Consider the following 9,157-nt stretch of genomic DNA (forward strand, 5'->3'; position numbering starts at 1 on the left):
TTGAGGGACATTCCAAAAAATACTTAACTAGTTTTAGAAAAAAGTTGGAGGGACTAGTGAGACCCTAAGAGAATTAGCTTCTAACTCTATCTTAGGCTAAAGGACTAAGAAATGAATTATTTTTTTAGTTACAGAGATGACCGATAGAGACACTGATACCATTGACGTTGGAAGGAGGTGAGAGAAGGAGACAGAGAGGGCTGTAGGTGGGCTGACTCTTAATCCATCCTAGCAGAAAGTCAGATACTGTCTGAGTTGGTAAAACAAGAAGCAATAGTATAGGCATGTCATTTCGATTCATGGCAACAACCTTCAGAAGACCTAAAGGCAGGAATAGTAAAAAGGGACAACCCCAGAGACACGGACTGGGGAAGAGGAGCGTAGGTCAGGTGACTGCTTCTTGTTAGAACACTAATTGTATTTTTTTAACCATGTGCATGAATTACCTAGATTATTATTATTTTTTTTTTTTTAAGATTTTATTTTTTCCTTTTTCTCCCCAAAGCCCCCCGGTACATAGTTGTGTATTCTTCGTTGTGGGTTCTTCTAGTTGTGGCATGTGGGACGCTGCCTCAGCGTGGTCTGATGAGCAGTGCCATGTCCGCGCCCAGGATTCGAACTAACGAAACACTGGGCCGCCTGCAGCGGAGCGCGCGTACTTAACCACTCGGCCACGGGGCCAGCCCCTTACCTAGATTATTTTTAAGAAAAATGTTTTTCCATAAAAATTGGGGACTACTATGTTTTCAAAAGATTCCAAACAAAATTTCTTTAAAATGAAATGTTCCCCATGTGTACAAAATGAGATTCGCTTATAGAAGGAAAAAATAACTCATGCAAAGCTTTTTCAGAAACTTAGCTATTGCACTAAGTGGAGTACTCTGTCTTTCTGAGAGCATCTTTTTAATGATCGTATAGCTTTTGTTTTTACAACCGAAAAAAGAACAAAAGCAAAAATGATGTGGGAAATTGCTCCTTTTGTGCCTGAGTCCTATAAATGTTTATTCAGTCAGCAGATGGTAGACCAGCTGTTGGATGATGTGCTCTGAAAATGACCTTGTTCCATTAAGCGGCGATAAGTTGACCGTTCTAGAAATATGAGAATTTCCAGTCTAGAACTCTCGTGGAGAATGGGTTTGTATTTGCAGTGACAGCATATTGTTTCCACGCTTGCTAAAAATGCCATCCACTCTTTTCTGTACTTTCATAGAATATAAAATTAATGCATGTGCTTACTCATACACGTGCACCATACACAGCAGTCCCAGTTAAAATGCACCGTATCTTACACCTTTAAATAATTGCAAGTTGACATTGTGTAGATTATTCCAACATCAGATTGTTTAATGTAATAACCAACTCCAGGGCAGATAGAGCTCACGGAGAGAAACCAATGACATGCTCCTAGCTGTGTCCTAATATTTGGACAGACTCATGTCACTATTCACATTTGTTAAGAAAAGCATGAGTTATCACTTTCAGTTCTATATTTGTTTGGAAAAAAAATCAAATTTTATGGGTTTTGAAAAGAGAGATGTTTTGTAAGAGTGGGAATTGCACAAGAGCCTTTTGCAGTTTCTTTAGAGATCCCAGATCACCCAGTCACTCGTTCAGCTCAAGAACAAAAGCAGTATAGAGCAGGGTTTCTCAGTCTGTGATGAAGGAACTTTTGGGTTTTTTTATTTCAAATCAATCTCAGAATGATATTTCTATAAAACACAAAATCACATGCTTGAATGTTGTGGCAATGTCCAGCTGCCACACGTTTCTAAACGATTTCTCTGAACTTGGCCCTTTCCATCTATTGGTAGCACAGAGTTTGCAGACCAGGACCAGTCTGCAGAGCCCTGAGCTCTGGGTGGGAGGACCACACGTTCAGAAACATAGCTTTCAGGCTCCGCTTTGCCACAAGCTAAACGAAGAGCCTTTGGGCCGGTCGCTTAACCTCACAGGGTTGCTGTGAGGACCCAAGGAGGTTTTATAAATGAAAGCTTTGTGAACAGTGAAAACTATATTCATATTAGTTATTATTCTTAACCTCTCCAGATCTCAGTTTCAATTTGACTTAAAGAAAGTTGAATGAGGTGTCCTTTATAGCACTTTAAATTTTAAAAATTCTGTACATTGATGCATTGGTTTAAATAAAGCAAGAGGGTGGACAGTGTGTCCCTACACTGCCAAGAGGTTTCTGAGGAACTGGGCATAGAGGGAATTGTGCCTGGGCTGGCCTGTGTCCTCATCTTTGGTTCCTTTCGCTGAGGCCTGTGGTAACCGATAAGAACATGTCAGAACAAAGGCTGCTGTTGGACACTTGCAGGTCCCACACGGAAGAGAAAGTGAGGTCTGATCAGCAAGTTGGGCACATGGCTCACAGTTACCATGGGAGCAAGAGGTCCCACATCCCCCAGCCCAGTCCCCTCAGGGAGGCCTTCCAGTTCCCTCCAGAGGAAGTTTTCTGTCTTGATTCTGCCTTGTTGCTTGTAAGCTTCTTCCTCAGTTTGCTTCTAAGCTCTTCACCAGTCACATTCTCCGTTGCAGGGAAAAATAGTCTGTTTAAACTAGTTAAAAAGTAAGGAGCTTACCAGGTTGCTTACCCAGGGTCTGGAAAAGCACAAAAACTGAGCTTAAAGACCACAAAACCAGGAAACTACAAAAATGATACCTGGACTGTCACAGCAGAGAACTGTTTCAGTAAAACACCACAGCGCCGTGTTGCCCGGCACCTATGCCATGAGGGACGGTAAGCCAGAAACCCCACTACGGTTACCCCGAAGGACCAGACTCCTCTGCCATGTGCACACCGAAAACACAATCTCCCCAGACATGCCATCTTCACAGTGCTCCAAGTTGTCCAAGATGATCGGCTTCATTTTCATGAGTACCTGCCATATGCCACCACCACCAAGTCTGTGAGTGCCCCAGGGAGAAGGAAGCCATGTAGTTCTAAAAACAAAAAACTAAACCCAAACAGAAAACTCCTCCCATGGCACTATATGTATAGGAGGTAAACAATAACATAGGTTGAGGATTTGGCTGCTGCTATTAATGATGCTTTCCTTATGCTGATTCCACTACCTAGGGATCTTTCCCACATGCTTCACTGATGCTTTGAGATTCATCTCAGATATCACCTCCTCTGGCAGGACTTCCATGACCTCCCCCTTCCCATCTGTGCTTAGTGCCCACAAAGCACTTGTGCTTACCTCCATCACAGCACTTACCATTCTGTTGAAATGAACTGTTGACCTTCTAGGCCCCTTCAGACCATGAACTCCTCAAAGGCAGGGACCATGGTTTGTTCATATCTATGTCACAGAGCCTGGTACAGTGCCCAGAATACGGCAGGCACTTCACTTATGTTTTCTGAAATGAAACTATGGTTACTTGATTTTATTTTTAACTATCCTTCGGCTTAAGGTGAATTGGGCCTGAGACTTGTCAGGAGCTCAGCTGGGCTGGGAGAGAGAGCTGAGCTGTCCGTTGTCAGAGCAGTCGGTTAAAGCAAAAAGCCAAAAATGACAGTTAAGCCTCTAATCACCTATTGTGATGGTTTAAGCAAGAGTCTGAAACCAGAGAAAATGCTGCCTTCCCCTGTCCCAGTTTCCCCCTGGTGGAGGGTCAGATGGATAAGCACAGATGTAGAGGTCGCCTCCCTGTTGAGGGAGCCCCAAACCAAGGGCTCTGGCAGTCTTATGGGTTCTGGAGTTGAGAGAAGGTGAGAGAAGGACTAGAAGTGGAAAAGGATTGGGTCCTGAGTCAGAGAGGGAAAAGTGTCTTCAAGGTTTCCTCCTCCTCCTCCTCCAGATAAGGAGGTCTCTGCAGAGGCACCTGAAGAGGACCTCTGGCCAAGGCTTCAGATAAAGAGACCCAGGAATGAAGGCATAGGGGCTAGGAATGCAAATGTGCAAAGAGCATGACTGGCCTGGCGCCTTGACTGCCCCTCCCTCCAGAGACTGCACTGCACAGGTTGTGCACTAAATCTGCTTTGTGGGGGCCAGCTTCCCCTGTGAGGGCTGCCAGGTAGAGCCTTTCTAATTGCCTCTGGTCACCTGAAAAAAAATCACACATAGGTTTTTAACAAGGAGTTGCCCTCCTCAATATTAAAAGTCAAAACACAGAAACAATCAACTAGAAAGCACATACTCTTGCACTGCCGCCTCTCAGGTTTTCCAGGGGAGGGACATAGAGCAGCATTTCCCTCCAGTGACAAATTCCTGAGAGAAGAATCCAAGCCTGCAGATGAACTAAAGTGAAGAAGGAATGCATACTTCTGTAGTAAATTAGGAAAGGCCAGCCAAACTAGGACCTAGAATTTATCTATATGTTGGAAAAGTTGATGCAGTTCTTCTGTAAAAAGCAGTAAAAGAAAAACAAAAACACTCCCACAAATGTCAATGTGTGAGGTTTTTCTTCCCAACACCAGCAACCAATTCTCTGACACCAACTGGGTGACCAACAATTCAATCCAATTCTGACACCAGCTTCCAAGAGTTAGCACAGACTCTACAGGTTAAGGGCTCAGTCCCACAAGACTGCCTCCACTTCAGGTGCCAGTCGCAAGTCCCAGAGGGCCACCCATACTTCTGACTGAATAGCTATAACAAAGGGGTTCCCACGACCCCCTCTTCAGGATTGATAATTTGCTGGAACAACTCACAGATCTTGGGAAAACACTTAGGTTTACCAATTTATTATAAAGGATACAACTCAGGAACAGGCAACTGGAAGTGAGTGATGAATAAATGACAAGCAATGGGATATATTGGCATATATGAGGAAGCCATTTGGTTTAAAACTAATTCAGCCTGACCTTGTTTTTCCAGAAAGACCTGACACGGCCCATTGAGCATACATTGTACCTCTGTTTGAAACATTTACAATATCCCAGAGCCAAGAATGATACCCTTAAAGATAGGTATGTTTCCTCCCCCATATCAGCATTCCTTTAAGGATAAGCATTTCTTACTAGAGTCTAAGGATTAATTACTGACCTGCTTTAACTTATCTCATGACCACTGACGTGCTTGACCACTCACCTTGTGTGTTCTTATTGCTGAACTACTAATAAAATTGACACAAGACCAGATTAACAGAAAGAAAACCCAGTTTAATACATGCACTTTGGAGATCATAAAAAGTGATGCTAAGAGAGTGAACAAAGGGGGCAGTATATATATCTTTTATACAAAGAAATTGTAAATTTGTGAAGAATTGACAAGACAAAGAAACCTAGGTTGGGGGTATGTAAATAGTGAGGACATCAAGCAGAGTTTTGGCTTGAGGTAGTAAATTAGCAAGGTTTGCCTGTGCAGGCTCCTCAGCCCTGAATCCCCAGCTCTGGGGAGAAGGATGCAGGGAGAGCTCCTTTCACATGGGAGATTTATTTCCTGCTTTCAACGGAACAGAGACAGGACACTTTTGCTTCTCGAGTAACTTTCATTCAAAATAATCAATATGCTATTGTGGGACATTTTGGGGTGGCGCAGCCTGGGCCCCAACTGTTCCCTCCTGTGAAACTTTCCCTGGAAGTTTCATATATTAAAAGTTGAGTTGGTAGATTGTTCCGTTATTTCATTGAATCAATCTTTTAGTATTGAAAAGAGGTCAGTTTAGTAAAACAGTTATGTCTTATTTCAGAAGGCAATGCTACAGGTTGGCTCCCAAAGTTAGGCCTGAGGTGCAAGAATTCAGGTATTTAATAAGAGGAATTTCTACGGAAACAAAGAAAAAATAATGGTTAATGATTGGAGCAGATTATAAACCAGTCTTTGAGCCTAGAGGGAAGCCAGTCAATATCATTTCTAGATGTCAGGGTTGAAGCACCCTTTGCAGGTCGAAATGTCTCTGATGATGTCATTGGGTGCTCAGGTAAACCTGAGTGGCTTACTCAGCAACAGGCATGAAAGTTGTTTAAACATGGGTTATTGTGGCAATCTCTCTTAAGTTTATATCAAGTTGTTCAGCTTCAGTTTGTAGGGCTTCAGGGAAAGAGAGCAGCTTTAGTTCTTAATGATTCCAAGTCAAAAGTGGGAGGAAAATTGGAAACATTAGTTTAGAGAGTTATAGCCAAATATTTGAGGAAATTAGAAGAATTTAGAATCTAGTCCAGTTTTTAGTAAATGACAAAACTTCAAGGAAAATTAACAGCATTAGAATCTAAAATTCATAAGTATGTATTATAGTTTCTACTGAAACATATTTTTTCTCCCTAAAATCACTCTCATTTTATCAAAGATAGTCAATTAAGACTAATTTGTTTGCAAAATAATTCTAATTTCAATAAACTTGGCTTAGTTATTTACATAAGTACGTCAAGAATAGCCATTGATCATATAGGCTCTTTTAAATTTGTTTTGCTGGAACGTTTTATAAGGAATCTCCAGATTGAACTTTTAATAGCTTCTGAATGCTAAGAAGCCAAGCCAAATATTCAACCTGCAATACCTATAGATTTGGGTGAATTCCACTTGTCTTGAGGCTCCCAACATATTTTAAGGTCTTTGCACCTTCCAGGAAGTGACTTTCTTTACTCACCTGGTTAGGCTGTCAGGAAGCCCCTAGGTAAGGTAACCTGCTATTTTTCCAAGGGGCTTTATTGGCTTCACAGAGTCATCGTTAATTCCTTAAAGTTGTTTAGTCATATCTGAGTTTCTGTATGTCTCTCTCAAACATGACATTCCAGTCAAAGCCTTGGTAATATAACCAATGTTTCCAATTGTGTCCTGTTACAGCGAGAACAGATTCTTATAGACTATATGCAAATAAATATATTGTCATGAAAATGAGAATACTCATGGAGAGTTTCCGAACTCTGGAGGGATCAGACAGGGAGTAAAAGTAACTGTTTCTATTCTGCTTACCAAGGTATAATTCACCAAATTGCTGTAAGTCATAGATAGCTTAAGAGAAAAAAAGATTTCCTTAAATCTGGAAAAACAAAAGATTAAAAAAACTAATATTTTAGATAAAAATTCATAAAAATGATAATTATCCTCATTAGTTCATTTAGTCCCATGGACTTAATTCTCGTTTTGATTGAATCTCGTTTAGCTTACCTTTTTGCCACTTTCTGTGTCAGAGGTCCCAGGATCTCTTATCTGCAGCAGCCTCAGGGAGAACGCAGTTTTCTAGCCCATGATTCTCCTGGCTGGCTCGCCAAAACTGTCAGGGAGGGGGAAAATCCCCTTTGTTCCCTTCTTGTGTTTCTATGGCTGGACTAGTAATAAAATTGATACAAGACCAGTTTTTCCATTGGCTCTCTTGGCTTTGTCTAATGATTGAGGGTGATATGAACAGTAATAATTCCAAGAAGTTTGCAAGGTTTTTGTGAAGGTTTGTATAATTTGCCCAGTGAAGTGGAAGCCTCGATCACTGGAGACTGTGAAAGGTATACCCTAAGTGGGAAAAACATTTTCCAACAGTTTTCTTTGCCATTGTGAGGGCATCAGCTTCGTGGCAAAGGAAGGCTTCAGCCTATCTGGAAAACATACATACAACAGCAAGAACATATAGACAACTAGATACTGAGTGGCAATTGGATGAAGTTCAGGTGCTGGTGTTCAAAGGACCCAGAGAGAGGAATTCGGAAGCCTCTAGGGACAGAAATAGTTTTTTCTTTAGTAGATGAAAGAATGTAAAAACTGAAAAATGGGGTTTGCCAAGGAGCCAGGAAGAACCAAGCAGCCATCTTGGGTTCCCCATAGCCAAGACTGTTTATTTAATTTACAGCCATTGTTTACCCATCTTAATTTCTCTGAGTTAGGGCAGACTGTTGCCATGCCACGTTACAAGGACATCAGGATGGCAAAAGTCTGGCAATGAGGGGTCAATTTTTTTTTTTTTTTTTAGTAAAAGTTCACTTCGAAAATAGTCTAGAAAGCAAAGACCTTTGTTGCACAGGCAATAAGGATGGTGTAGTGAAAACAATGTCTCTGGTCTCCCACAGGAGCATGGGACACCTCCAGTCACAGACCCACTAGTCTGTGACACATAGCAGGCACTACTGGAATGGGATTTTTCCAGCACTAACAAGCAACCAAGGCTGAGATGACAAAGGCCCTTATGGACTGGACCCTTTATGACAAACTCCCCTGAGAGCTGGTACAGCTGGACAAAGAGTGCTGTTTGTGACTGCAAGTCTTGGAATCCTAGTCTTTCGACTGGCTGCCAGGTGTACCCTGGTAAATGCACCTTCTGGATGGTGGAGGCCAGAGAAAATATTTTCATTGGCCACAAAGCCAAGCTTTCAGGACACAGAACAAGATGGAAGCAAAAACCTCATCCAGTTTTTAAATAGGGAACCTGAAGCAAAGTTTGTCTAAATAGACACCAGTCTGGTGAGAACTATAAAACTCACCAGTCCGTGAGGCTGGCTCAAACAGCAGGCTTGTCAAGGAACTGTACCTGCTGTCCTGCCCTATAGTTCTTCCTTATGACAAACAAGGCGACAGGCAGAGAGTCAAAGGAAAGCAAAGACTTTCCCTGAAAGGAAAGATCAACAAAACCAAGAGTACTCATTACCAGATGCCAAAGTCACTAAAGTCCAAGAGACTACTTTCACAAATATTTTCTCCCACTAATCTAAATTTAGAGGGAGAAAGAGAGACTCACCATTCCCGCTAGACTTTTCAGAAAGAGATCTGGGAGGCTGCCATGATAAGCAGGCTTACCTTTTTGCCAGTTTCTGTGTCAGAGGTCCCAGGATCTCTTATCTGCAGCAGCCTCAGGGAGAAAGCAGTTTTCTAGCCCATGATTCTCCTGGCTGGCTCGCCAAAACTGTCAGGGAGGGGGAAAATCCCCTTTGTTCCCTTCTTGTGTTCCTACGGCTGGACTAGTAATAAAATTGACACAAGACCAGATTAACAGGAGAAAAATTCAGTTTAATACACATGTATTGGAGATCATAAAGAAATGATGCTCAGAGAATGAACAAAGCAGGTAATATATGTATCTTTTATACAAAGAAACTAAATTTGTAAAGAACTGACAGGCAAAGAAACTTAGGTTTGGGGTACATAAATAGTGAGAAATTTAAACAGAGTTTGGGCTTGAGGCAGTAAATGAACAAAGTTTGTTTCTGCAGACTTCTTGGCTCTGAATTCCCCTGCTCTGGTGATAAGGATGTAGGGAGAGGCCCTATCACATGGCAGATTTATTT

The sequence above is a fragment of the Equus quagga genome, chromosome 1 (assembly GCF_021613505.1).
Source record: "Equus quagga isolate Etosha38 chromosome 1, UCLA_HA_Equagga_1.0, whole genome shotgun sequence".
Taxonomy (NCBI): domain Eukaryota; kingdom Metazoa; phylum Chordata; class Mammalia; order Perissodactyla; family Equidae; genus Equus; species Equus quagga.